General features: G+C 42.9%; 1 protein-coding gene across 2 annotated transcripts in view; it reads left to right on the top strand.

Annotated features, from left to right (window-relative positions):
* The window catches only part of dph1 (diphthamide biosynthesis 1), a 618,203-nt gene that overhangs the window by 413,038 nt on the left and 191,041 nt on the right, over positions 1-14,124 (top strand). The window lies entirely within an intron of this gene.

The raw sequence follows: 14,124 nt of genomic DNA, 5'->3' as shown, positions 1-14,124 counted from the left end.
TGAGAGCGCACGAACCTGTCGGGAGCGGCTAAAGGATCAGCAATTGGCCAGCTTGCTCTCTGCCCTTGGTCTGGACCTGACCTTAGAAACAGAACCATTGGAAGTTTATGGCACAGAAAGAAGCCACTTGGCCCATCGTGCCTGTGCCGGCCGAAAAACAAGCCACCCAGCCTAACCCCACTTTCCAGCATTTTGTTTGTAGCTCTGCAGGTTATGGTACTTGAGTTGCATATCCAGACACCTTTTAAATGAGTTGAGGGTTTCTGTCTCTACCATTCTTTCAGACAGTGAGTTCCAGACCCCTACCACCCTCTGGGTGAAAAAAATGTTTCCTGATCTCCTCTCTAGTCTTTCTACCAATCACTCTAAATCTATGCCCCTAGTCAATGACCTCTCTGCTAAAGCAAATAGGCCCTTCTCATCCACTCTATCCAGGCCCCTCACAGTTTTGTACATCTCAATCAAATCTCCCCTTAGCCCCCCCTATTCCAAGTACAACAGCAGCGTATCCAGTCTTTCCTCATAGCTGCAATTTTCCAGTCCTGCCAACATCCTCATTAATCTCCTCGGTACCCTCTCTAATGCAATTACATCCTTTTTGTAACAAGGTGACCAGAACTGTGCACAGTTCTGAAGTTGTGGCCTAACTAATGTTTTCTACAGTTCCAGCATAACCTCCCTGCTCTTATATTCTATACCTTGGCTAATAAAGAAAAGGATTCCATATGCCTTCTTAACCACCTTGTGGACCTGCCCTGTTATCTTCAGGGATCTGTGGACACTCGCTCACTTCCTCTTCATCTCTCGGTATTCTCGCATTAATTGTGTATTTCATAGCCTTGTTTGACCTCCCCAAATTCATCACCTCACGCTTCTCTGGGTTGAATTCTATTTCCCATTTTTCTGCCCACCTGACCGGTCCATTGATATCTTCTTGCAGTCTACAGTTATCCTTCTCGCTATCAACCACGCGGCCAGTTTTTGTGTCGTCTGCAAACTTCTTGATCGCGCCTTGTACATTTACACCCAAAACACCTTTGTGCCTTCCTACTCATTTAGATTGCAAAGGGAATGGCTTTGGACTGAACCCTGCACCCATTGCTGTTCTGAGAGAGTCAAAACAGACACTTTGCTGCACAAATGCCAGTGTGAATCAATGAGGGTCCCCAGTCCTATGACTTTGGACAGGAGTCTCCTGCACTGGGCAATTGTCTTCTGATGAGAAACAGTCCACTACATAGAGAGATGGTGTAGTGGTAATGTCACTGGACTAGTAATCCAGAGGCAGGCGAACAACCTGCGGACGTGGGTTCAAATCCCACCATGGCAGCTGATGGAATTTAAATTCAGTTAATAAATCGGGAATATTAGGCTAATCTCAGTAATGATGACCATGACAACTGGCACTGATTATTGTAAAGACCCATCTGGTTCACTATCTGCCATCCTCACCGAGTCTGGCCTACATGTGACTCCAGATCACAGCAGACACTCAGTTCAAAGGCAATTAGGGATGGGCAACAATTGCTGCCCTTGCCAATGACACGCACATCCCATGAAAGAATTTTTAAGAAGTCCATGAATGCACAGTTTGCACTTGTGTAGTACCCTGGCTCTCATGGCTTGCAACCAAACTGCGGTATCTTGAAGCTACTCATTATTCAGAAACACACCACTTTGTTTCTGAAGATAATGGGATGAGGGTGAAGGAAATATGCCTGCTGAATCCTGAGAGAGAAACCTGGAGAGGGTCCATGAGAGAGAGAGACACACACTGTAGGGGGGGGGGCGGGGTTGGTGGTGGAGAGACACACAAACTGGAAGAGGAAGCAGACATACACGCACAATTGAGGGGAGGGCAAGAGAAAGACACAAATTTGGTGGGAGGGAGAGAGCGTGAAAGAAGTGAGCAAGCTGGAGGTGGATAAAGACACAAAGAGGGGGAAAGAGAGAAACACGCAAACTGGTGTGGCGGGGGAAGAGCTACTCACCAGGGAGCTGAGAGGAAAGATACTCACACGAACCGGGGGTGAGAGACATATGCAAACCGGGGGGGGGGGTGTGGGGGGTGGGGGAGAAAGACACACAAGTGTACATGCAAACTAGGGGAGAGTGAAAAACACAAACTGGGGAAGGAGAGAGAAAGAGAGAAACCAATTAATGGAGGGAGAAACACAAACAGCAAGTAAAAATTGTATCAGAAATAGTTATGACCCGTTGGAAAGGAAAATTTTCTTTGGAGAAGAAAGGGGGATGTTTTATAATTTTGTATATGCCTTCATGCATATAATGTAAAGGTGCTTGGCAGAGCAAGGGTTAATGTGGGACTGGAGAATAGCACTGCCCATGGTATGATGTGCAAAGTCACATGGTAAAAGACTGATAGAACAGTCTAGAAAGAACACTCTGGAAACAGCCTGCATAGAGGTAACAGTACCATGCATGACAGTAACCTGGGATCTGTAAATATTTAAAGTTCATTTTTAAATATACAAATCTCAAGATCTCATCATTAAGAATCTAAAGAACCCATATTACAATATGGTGGCAGCGATGGAATCTCCTAAAAGATATCACATCAGAGATAGTTCCATAATCTGACATGGTGATACAGCGTGAAGTGAAAGGTGGCAGCAAAATGCATGAACAGCATCCCAAAGTATGAAAAGCAATAACAACTGAAGCCTAACTAGAGAGACGCACACCTAAGTATAAAACTTGAAGAAAAAGCTGAAGAAGCTTCACTACAGACTTGGAAGTGAGGAATCCACCAGAGTGAGTGGAAGTCCATTAGAGAAAGCTGCAAGAAGCTGAGTAACACAGTTCACAAGATGGTGAGCAAAAATACAAAAGAGGTAGCTGTACTTACATTTTGGAATAGGTGGTGGTCCCAAGGACTCAGCATCCAGAGGGTGGCTGAAAGAGAACTGCAAGTAAAAAACAAAGGGTTAAAAAAAATAAACCTGTAAATATTAGCTGGCAGAGTCAAAAATTTAAGCAGAACCTGCAGAGTTTTAAAAAAAGAGACCTGCAAATTTTAAGAACAAAGCGCTGTCACTTTACGTTTAAAAAGAAACGGACTCTGATTGGATCACAAGCCCACAAGAACTGCCACAGCGCAGGACGTTCAAAAAGGCCATTCAGGAGTAAAACAAAAGAAACGACTGCACAGAAAAGAAATGCTCCTACCTTAAAAGTTTAAAACAGTTTAAAAAAAATACCCACAATTGCTGGGAGGCCTGCCAAAATTGGGAAAAGTGCAGGAATTGTACACAGAGAAGCTGACAGCTGTACAAATAACCTGAGAGGGAAAAAAAACTTAAAGCAGTAACGACATTTAAAGCAGTAACTACAAAAGAAAAAAACAGTCGTGAAGGGAGAATTAGAAGGGGCAGGCACCATTGTATTACGAAAAGGGCTAAACCAGACCAGAGTGGGAGCCTTGGAGAAGACAATTTTTAGTGTAAAGGATAAGTACAGGATTAAATAAGTAATCAGAAGAAGTAAGAGTTGATAAGTTTTTATTCATCTTTGGTTCATTTGCTGGTGAAGTACTCCACAGCCAAAGTATAGATCAGGAGTGGGGACCTTCTTATCATGGGCCATTCACACATGGACAAAATCAGCCACACATATAAAAATCAACTTCACTTCGTTTTTTTTTAAAGAGAGTACAGAAACATTCAACCCACGTGCTGTTTTAATGTGATGGCTGAATTTGAATATTATATTGTTAAATACTATTATAGTACTTTATCTGATGCTTTTATCCAAAGCAAATTCATAACGGTGATGATAGATGCTATTTTGAAGATGTTACTGTCATAGGCCTATATTTTTAGAAATCTTGCTGTGGGCTGATGAATTTGAGCGATGGGCCGTAGGTTCCCTACCCCTGTTATAGATCCATACTCGACAACATTTGGTGAGATATTAAAAGGCCCCGATAGCTATTTTAAACACCCAATAAAGCACCGAGGGCAACAAAAGACCCCACAGGGAGAGAGCCAAAACACCCCACAGTGACGGAGACAGACTGCAATGCGGAGTGAGCAGATTGCTGTGAATGAAGGAAAGCTATATGAGATAACTCAAGGGCAGCAAAACATGCAAAAAGTAATGAAGCTGTTCTCCAGGAAAATGTTCACATCAGAGCTGAACTGGAAGATTTGAAGTGCAAGATTCAAGCTGAGTATATATCTTTGAAAATAATGATTATCTGAAGTCTTCAGTGAACCAAGCTGTTCGAGATTTGAACAAACAAATTTCAGAGACGACACAAAGTTAGCAGAGAAAATAATGACCTTCAATTCCACAGTTAGAAAATCAAAGCAGGAGTTAGGAAAACTCAACCAGATGTACAGCCAGGAAAAACAGCAGGCAGAATAGGCACACAGAGAAGTTGCAACCCTGAAAGACTCTTTGAAGAATCAGTATGTAGCCATGAAAACACAAGAGGAACTAAAAAGGACGTTAAATATTACTTCAGAAAAAGCTATGTTGGAATTATTAGTAGCAACAAAACAATGTACTGAAGCCCAGAGTGATTTGGCAAGAGATCAACAAGAAAATGAGCTGTTGAAAGAATAATTGTTGGTCCTTCAAGATCAAATGCAAAAGGAATGAGTAACCATTTGGCACCATGAAGAAATGAAGACTGTCTTAACCAGCAGAATGGAAGCACAACAGGAAAAACTCAATGAGACTCTGTTGAATTACAGGAAAACTCGAGATGAAGCAAGTGAGCTTCACAAAGAAGAGGAAAATCTATTGAACTACCTTCACATGCGACAAGAATTCCCCCAGGTCAAATTTTAATCTTCTGGAAAGTTACAGAGAAGCAAAATGAATTTAACATCACTCTGAACAAACTGAAGAACCAGTTGACAGGGAAGACTCAGCAATGTTCAATATTCCAGAAAGAAGTCGAAAGCTATAAGAAACAGATTGAAGAGCTGAAGAACCAGTTGAGTGGAAAAGAGGAGGCATTGAAATGAAAAGCCGACAAACTTTCCAAACTGCGAGCGAGTAATGAAGTACAATTACAGAACTGAAACGGGTTAAAGACTTCTTCGGAGACAGACCTGGCCAACAGTGAATCCGAAATGAAGAACAAGGACAAAGCTCTGTTGCAGACAGAAAAAGAAAAGACAGAAATAAGATCAGGAAATGTAGGTCCGACACTGAAGCGCAAGGCACTAAAAGAGGAAAAAGCTGAGCTGAATGAGCTCAATAGGCTTGCAAAAGGACTTGAAAATAAAAGAGCAAGCAAATGTTTGGCTGAACTTGCGAAACAAGTGAAAGCGAAAGAACATGGCGGATGCCACGGAAAACAAAAATTCAAGTCCACTCTAGGAATGAACAGAGTGCACATTCCCTTCTGAAGGAATGGGACAAACACACTGTATCTGAAAAAAGCACACGGGCCGTTAATAGAAAAAAATGCACCTTGAAGGAGAGTGCAAAAAGTGAATCAAATGGAGATAGCCAAGTACCAGAAAGACACAGTACTCCTACTATTCCTCTGCATGTGACAGACTGAGATGTGGAAGAACTGTCAAGCCTCAAGACCACCTGAATTTATAAAGTCAGAGACTTGAGATGGGGGAGCAGGGATAGCAAGTAAAGATTGTGTCAGAAATAGTTATATCCCATTGGAATGGAAAGTTTTCTTTGGAGAAGAAAGGGGGATGTTGTATGTGCCTGCATGCCATTGTAACGTAAAGGTGCTTGACAGAACAAGGGTTGATGTGGGGCTGGAGAATAACACTGACCACAGTATGATGTAAAGAGTCACATGGTAATAGACTGAGAAAACAGTCTAGAAAGAACATTCTGGAAGCAGCTTGCATGGCGGTAACAGCACCATGCATGACAGTAAACTGGGATCTTTAAATAGTTAAAGACTAACAATAAACGACTCATGTTTAAATATACAAGTTGCAAGATCTCATCATTGTGACATCTAAAGAACCCTTATTATAACAGCTGCCAAGGTCAATATTTGTTGCCCATCTCAGTGGTAGACCTGTATTAATATCAATATTGCAGCAGTGTCTGCACTTCATTGGTTGTAAAGCACTTTAGGACGTCCTGAGGTCATGAAACGTGCTATATAAATGCAAGTCTTTCAATATACAAGAAATCTATATGTAGAAATCTATGAACAGCTAATTCAAAGAGTGGGAATCCCGCCCACTGGTTGGTCATTCACCTGAGATCCCGTAACCTGTTTTTGTCATCATTGCAGCCTCTTGCTTGGCTGAAAAGGTTAACAATTCAAGTGCTGGACATATCCAGCCTCCTAAACCACTAATCTAATAAAGCTGCCCCTTTCTTACCAAGCTAATGATGTCTGTGTAGGTTACTAACTTGCTGTTAAGCGAACAAAGCCAACAATAGCATCAAGCTTCATGTATGAACAGACAGGCAGAGCCTACAGTGAGTAGGTGGATTTCCAATAGAACTGAATGATATTTCCAGTTTTAATCCCACTGTTCCTATAGTTAGGATCCTCAAAAACCCCTGCTTCAGTCATGATCCTTTCCTCAGTCAGGGCATGTCATTTATGAAGATGCAGTGCTGTGACAGTGACGTCCCACTCGCTTGTGGGTTGCTGGACAGACCTCAGTGAAGAGGATGCACTTTTTACAGCTCTCGTTTTATACTTGATTCTGTTAGACACTTCTTAGTTTTAAATTTGCAGTGAGGTAGCCCTGATTTCTGTTCTCTGGTGGCTGAGATTTACACAAACTGCAGCAATGTCGGATAAAAGGAAACAATTTGCATTCGTGTAGCACCTTATGAGGTTTGAAAAATAGTTCAGAACATGCCATATACTATAAATCACCCTCAAGTTCAGTCATTGTGTCAATAAATGTGACATATAGCCATATCCCATAAACCAGTGCTTCCCAAACGTTTTTGCATTGTGACCCCATTTTAATGCTTGAATATTAATGTGACCCAGAGCAAGATTGGGGATGGGATGGGAGAGTTGTTGAATGGGGGCGAATGGTTTTGTCCACAATAGTTTTGAAAACTCTGATGGAGCCTTGGAACTAAGAATCACCCGTGAACATGTAATGGAGCCTCAGTGTTGAACCCAGGGCTGCCCACCATTCATTGCAGCATGTCTTCTAAGTACCTCCTCGATTTTGAATGCTTCCATGGAAGTTCCTGATTAGCCAATCAGAGCACTGAACTGAACAACCAACCAAGGGACTGAAAGAATAACCAATCACGACTGCCAAAAGCTATCCCATTGATGAACCGTTTGATGAAAAAAAAGTCATGCCTGGCCAGACCATCGACAGTTGCCGTTGGTGCCTCGAAGCTCGCGACCCCAAACGATCGACATGTGACCCCCAACAGGAATCACAACCCACAGTTTGGGAACTCCTGCCATAAACTGTACTTGAGGTGGACCCAATCTGTTTTTGACTTGACGATTGAGGGAAGAAGGAGGAGGCATAAGAAAAATTCCTTGTTTTTCCTATAGAGCTAACATCAATCACCAGTACAAGCTGACAGGGCCTCCAACAATGTAGCACTCCTCTGTACTCCATTCAGTCTAAAATGGGGGCTATCCCATTGTTAATCTTCATGGGGGTAAGTCTTGGAACCCAGGTCACCGGAGAGCACAAATAAACTTTAACTCGATGTTTTATTAATTTGCATGGATCTCAAGTTGCCGATACTCTTGGTGGCGTGATTTAGGATTTGTCTCCCAATGAGGCAACAGTCCTTCAGGGAGTTTCCTCCAACAAACCTTCTAGCCCTGAAAACCCAAAGAGGACAAGTCAGCAAATAAGAACTATAAATGCAAACAGTATCCTGTGACCTGCGCTGAGTGGGTGTTGAATGGGTTCCAGATCACACTTGGTCACTGTGGGAATTGTTAATGTGGGTGAACATGTGTTTTACCACCCTGTGCCGCAGTAGGTCAGAATACCAATGTACAGGAATGTACCGGCCATAACACCATTCAGTATCGAAAAATTAATCACCTCGCAGAAAGATGACATGAATTGTTTGAAAGATTGATAAATGGTTAAGATGATTTTTTTTGCTTAGTGCTTAAGTGAGTTAAGAGTCTCAGAGTGGCCAAAGTGAACATGTACTGGGTGCAAAGCATTTGGAGAGAGCGCAAGTGAGGGTCGCCGTGGTGGAGTCTGCTTTGGTGCTTTTTACACCACATGAAGCCTCTCCATTATTCAGGGAGGATAAATGTTCCCGCCGTGCTGACTGGATCCCCTGTAAAATGTAAAGGAGCAGCTCTGCCTGCCATCCCTCTTGTTATTTGGGAACCGACCCTGTCCCCCTCTCCAATTCACAGCTGGCCATGTAGCAGGGCCATTAACAAATATTAAAGGACTTGCAAATGAAGCTGTAAACACACTGTCACGCAGGGTGCCAATACTCATGGACAAAATTAAGGGACACTCTGGTGCCAGAGCTGTAACAGGGCACAAACGGGAGCAGAGCGGGCACTGAAATACAGGAAAAATAGTGTCCCAGGTGTATACAACCCAGGACACGGGACAGTGGGTTCAATTATGGGACTGCCCCATAAAATAAGGTCACCTTGCCATCGCTCCCCGCCCTCTAGGAAAATGACCCAAAGTGAGATAGGCTTCAAGAGCTCATCCATCTTTCGAATGGGATGTTAGACTGAGGCCTCGCTAGCCTACTCAGTTGGGCACAGCAGGTGGCACTGCCAGAAAAAAAACGCAGTGCCCTCACTGATGTTGCTCCCTCAACCAACAACACCAGTAGACGATTTACCCAACTACTAACATCAGTGAAAAGGAGCTTCATCCAAATGGGAAGGGTTGGGGATTGCTCCCAGTCTTGGTGGGAGGTATTTCATCCAGCATGTCAAGGATGGTACAATGGAAAGATATCACTGAGGCAAAAACAGCAGGACGACGTCCTTAACCAGAGAAACCATCCTTCAACTGATTCTAAAATCGTACAATGAGTCAGTAAAAACTGGAGTGAAATTGTTATCAGTCACAGCCAAAGATCTGACTGGGACGATTACATCAACTTTATGATGAGCTCATACACACACCAGGTGTATAAATAGCCCGTTAACAAGTTGTAACTGTGTGTTTAACTGCACCATTGACAGGATATTGATTGCTGTGTACCATTCATATACTCATTAACTCGTACTTAGGTCCATCCTATTAACCTGCTAATGTGAATTTTAGTGCAGAGACATAACCTGTTAATGGGCTATTTAAATATGTACCCATAACCTGTTAATGGACTACTTAAACACAAACCCATAACCTGTTATGATGCCATTTAAACATGGACCTGTGTTAAGGGAATATTTTGTGCTCTTAGTGGCTAACGCTTTCTGTCTCCAGCACACACACACACACTCTCTCTCTCTCTCTCTTGCACATTCTCTCTGCTCTGTGCCTCAATGTTGTCTTTTCCACTGTTTTCTTTCTCTCGCCCACACAGGCACATCATAATTGGCACATCCTATTCAACCTGAGGCATCAAACAAGGAAGAAAAAAATTTGCATTTTACACAGTGTTTTTCATGACGTCAGGATGTCCTGGACTTTTTGAACCATAGTCCCTCTTGTAATGTAGGAAGCGCAGCAGCCAATTTACACACAGCAAGCTCCCACAAGCAGCAATGTGATAAATGATCAGCTAATTTGTCTTATGTGCAGTTTGAGGGATAAATTTTGGCCAGAACACTGGGAAGAACTCCCCTATGGTCACAGCAAGTAGCAGGAATGTCTTGTTTCTGATTGAGGAGTAGTGAACCGAGCAACAAAGAACAAATGAGAAAATGCAAGGCATTTACAGCATGAAACAGATTATTCGGCCCATTAGATCCATGCTGGCATTTATGATCCACGCAAGCCTTCTCTTACTCCTCTTAATCTCACCCCGTCAACATATCCTTGCATTATCTTGTCCCTCATGTACTAATCTAGCTTCCCCTTTAAATGTACCTACATTATTCACCTTGACTACCCCCTGTGGTAGCGAGTTACACGTTCTCACCACTCTCTGGATGAAGAAATTGCTCCTCAGTTCCCCACTGGAATAGGGAATAATCATTCTTAGTAAAGGAAGAAAAGTCACTAAAGTGCGTGAAAAGGGCTGATCTCGTGTGCTGGATTCTGTTGCGGCTTGCTGTAGCATAACATCATCCATCTCCACCAGTACATTCCGTTATGTTTCAGGCTCAAGGAGCTGCATGCCTAGAGTTATTATTGAACGGTGTTTTTTGTTGATGTTTCTAGTTGGCTCCTCTGAAGAGCGGGCGAACTTTCCCAATGAATTGTTCCCTTGACTGACGGCTCCTATCAGGAGTTTGTTTCTTTCTCTGGCGCTAATTGACCTCAAAACTGTTGGAGAGGAGTAAACCGCTGTTCAGCATTTCCTTTTAAGTAACTTAAAAAAAAACACACAGCACAGTCAATTTGTAAAAGCCCAAGGGGACATTGATTAGATTGTCGACAGCTCGTCTCAGCACCACATTGGAGAGAAAAAGGAGCCACAGAACATGCTGTGTGGTTGACATTACCTTGATCTCATATGGCGTGAGCCGGATGAGGAAGAAGAATCGTTTGACTATTCATCAAGACCCTTGTGGGATGATTACATGGCAACAGGAGGAGGCCATTCAGTTCCTCAAACCTATTCTGCCATTCAATGAGAGATCATCACCGACCTGTATCTTAATTCTGTTGACTCACCTTGACTCTATATCCTTTTATACCCTTGTCTAGTAAAAATATATCCACCTCAAATTTAAAATTATTCATTGAGCTAGCATCTACTGCTTTTTGTGAGAGCGAATTCCATACTTCCACCATTGTGTCAAGAATGGCTTCCGAACTTCTCTCCTGAATGACTTCCTCTGATTTTAAGGTTGTCTCCTTGCCCTCATCTCCCCACCAGCAGAAATATTTTCTCTCTGCCCTGCCAATTCATTTCAAAATCCTAAAAACCTCAATCAAATCACCCTTAACTGTCTATGTTCCAGCAGATGGAAGGCTGATTTATCTGATCTCATAATCTAACCCATGAAGCCCTGGTGACATTTTGTCGAATCTGTGCTGCACTCCTTCTGAGGTCAATATATTCTTAAGGTGTGGTGCCAGGAACTGCACCTATTACTCCAGATATGGTCTAATCAAATATAGCGTAGCTGTGATCCCCAATGGGTTATAGACACAGTGGGACAAGGTCACTTATTCAGCTAATACCTCGCTGGGCTCCAGCCTGCAATAGTCTTGACTACACCGTTGTCAGCTGTCCCTCAATTTCAGGATGCTGTCTACTCGGTGGGGGGGCAAGTCTTCATGTGATTCAACCCGCAGATCTTTGGGTTCATGGGGCAGAAAGCCCCACGAGGTGGTGGGATCTGGAGTGCAGGGTTTGCTTCCTTTTCTTTCAAATTCAGTCTGAGGGTGAGCAACTGGGGTGTCAAATCAGTATCCTCAACTTGAATAAGGGCAATTACAGAGGTATGAAGAAGGAGTTGTCTAAAGTGGTCTGGGAAAATAAACTAAGCGGAAGGTCAAATGGATGAGCAGTGGCAGACTTTTAAGAAGATATATTTCATAACACTCACCAAAAATTTATCCTGGTCAAAAAGAAGGAGTTGATGAGAAGGATGAATCGCTCGTGATTAACAAAGGTGGTAAACGAAAGTATCCAATCAAAAACTAAGGCATACAAAGTGGCAAAAACTAGTATCGGCCAGAGAATGGGAATATTTTAGGAACTAGCAGCAGATGACTAAAAAGCTAATAAAGAGGGAGAAAGTAAATTGGCAAGAAATATAAAAATAAACGGCAAGAGTATATAAAAAGGAGTAGCTAAAATGAGTGTAGGACCCTTGGAGGATGCAACTGAAGAATTGATAACGGAGAACAGTGAAATAGCAGATAATTTAAATCAATATTTTGCACTGGTCTCTACAGTGGAGGACTCTACAAACATTCCAAAGATATCAGACAAGCAAGGAGCTAATGGGAGGAAAGATCTTGTAACAATCTCTATCACGAGGGACAAAGTATTTGAGAAACTAACGGGACTAAAGGCAGACAAGTCGCCAGGACCTGATGGCCTTCAACCAAGGGTTTTAAAGGAAGTGGCTGCAGGGATTGTGGAGGCATTGGTCGAAATATTCCAGAACTCACTGGATTCCAGGAGGATCCCAGCGGATTGGAAAACCACTAATGTGATGCCCCTGTTCAAGAAGGGAGGGAAACAAAAAGCAGAAAACTATAGGCCCGTCAGCCTAACATTTGTCATTGGGAAAATGCTAGAGTCCATTGTTAAGGAAGAAATAGCAGGACATTTAGAAAAGCTTAACACAATCAAACAGAGTCAACGTGGTTTTGTGAAAGGGAAATCATGTTTGACAAATTTGCTAGAGTTCTTTGAGGATATAACAAACAGAGTTGATAAAGAGGAACTGGTGATAAGGTGCCACCTAAAAGGTTATTGCACAAGATAAGAGCTCACCGTATTGGGGGTAATGTATTAGCATGGATTGAGGATTGGTTAACACACCAAAGTCGGAGTCGGGATTAATGGGTCTTTTTCAGGTTGGAAAGATGTAACTAGTGGGGTGCCACAAGGATCAGTCCTAGGGCCTCAATTATTTACTATCTATATTAATGACTTGGAGGAGGGGGCAGACAGAGTGTAATGTATCCAAATTTGCTGATGATACAAAAATAGGTGGGAGGGCATGTTGTGATGAGGACATTAGGAATCTGCAAGGGGATATAGACAGGTTGAGTGAGTGGGCAGAAACTTGGCAGATGGCGTTTAATGTAGGAAGGTGTGAGGTCATGCATTTGGGTAGAAAAAATCAAAAGTCAGACTATTATTTAAATGGAGAGAGATGCCAAAAAAGTGCAGCACAGGGGGATCTGGGTGTTCTTGTGCATGAAGCACAAAAAGTTAACATGCAGGTGCAGCAAGTAATTAAGCAGGCAAATGGAATTTTGGCCTGTATTGCCAGGGGGTTGGAGTTTAGACATAGGGAAGTCTTGTTACAGCTACACAGGGTGTTGGTGAGGCCACACCTGGAGCACTGTGTACTGTTTAGGTCCCCGTATTTAAGAAAGGATACACTGGCATTGGAGGCAGTTCAAAAGAGATTCACTAGGCTGATTTCTGGGATGAAGGGGTTGACTTATCAAGAACGGATAAACAGGTTTGGCCTTTATTCATTACAGTTTAGAAGAGTGAGGGGTGATCTTATTGAAATGTACAATATTCTGAGGGGGCTTGACAGGTTAGATGTTGAGAAGATGTTTCTACTAGGGGAATCTCGAACTAGGGATAGTTACAGGATAAAGGGACACTCATTTAAAACTGAGATGCGAAGGAATTTCTTCTCTCAGAGGATAGTGAATGTCTGGAATTCTACCCCAGAGAGTTGTGGAGGATAGATCACTGAAAGTATTTAAAGAGGAGGTAGATAGATCCTTGAAATATCAGGGAGTTGAGGGCTATGAGGAGCTGGCACGAAAGAGAAGTTGAGGCCTGGGGCAGCGCAACCATGGTTTTATTGAATGGCAGGGCAGGTTTGAGGGCTGAATGGCCCACTCCTGCTCCTCTTTCTTATGTTCTTATGTTACTTCCTCCTCTGCTGCCACTCTACCTCAACATTAAGGTGTTTGGACTCAAAGTGTGATGCAGCTTGATGGACAGGCTGTCGTCATTGTGAACAGTTGAGAGCAAGCTCCTTCAAGTCATTAAGGTTTTGACTACAGCGAGGGCATGGTAAGGTGAACGAAATAACATTGCTACTACCACCTCCAGTTCCACTCCTGATAACGATATAGCTTACAGTGTGGAACTTAAACACCAACACGAATCTTTTGGGCCTACGTGGATCAATTGGGGAGACAATGACATATTGACCCACAACAATGTGGTTGACTCTTAACTGCCCTCTGAAATGGCCTAGCAAGCCACTCAGTTCAAGGGCAATTAGGGCTGGGCAACAAATGCTGGCCTTGCCACATCCCATGAAAGAATTTTTTAAAAACCTAAGAATGGGTATACTTGCCTTGAAGAGGATGCAACGAGTCTTTAGAGGGTTGTTCTATGAGAAGA

This window comes from Carcharodon carcharias, chromosome 10 (genome assembly GCF_017639515.1).
Source record: "Carcharodon carcharias isolate sCarCar2 chromosome 10, sCarCar2.pri, whole genome shotgun sequence".
In the NCBI taxonomy this organism is placed as follows: Eukaryota; Metazoa; Chordata; class Chondrichthyes; order Lamniformes; family Lamnidae; genus Carcharodon; species Carcharodon carcharias.
This window is presented reverse-complemented; position numbering and strand designations above follow the sequence as displayed.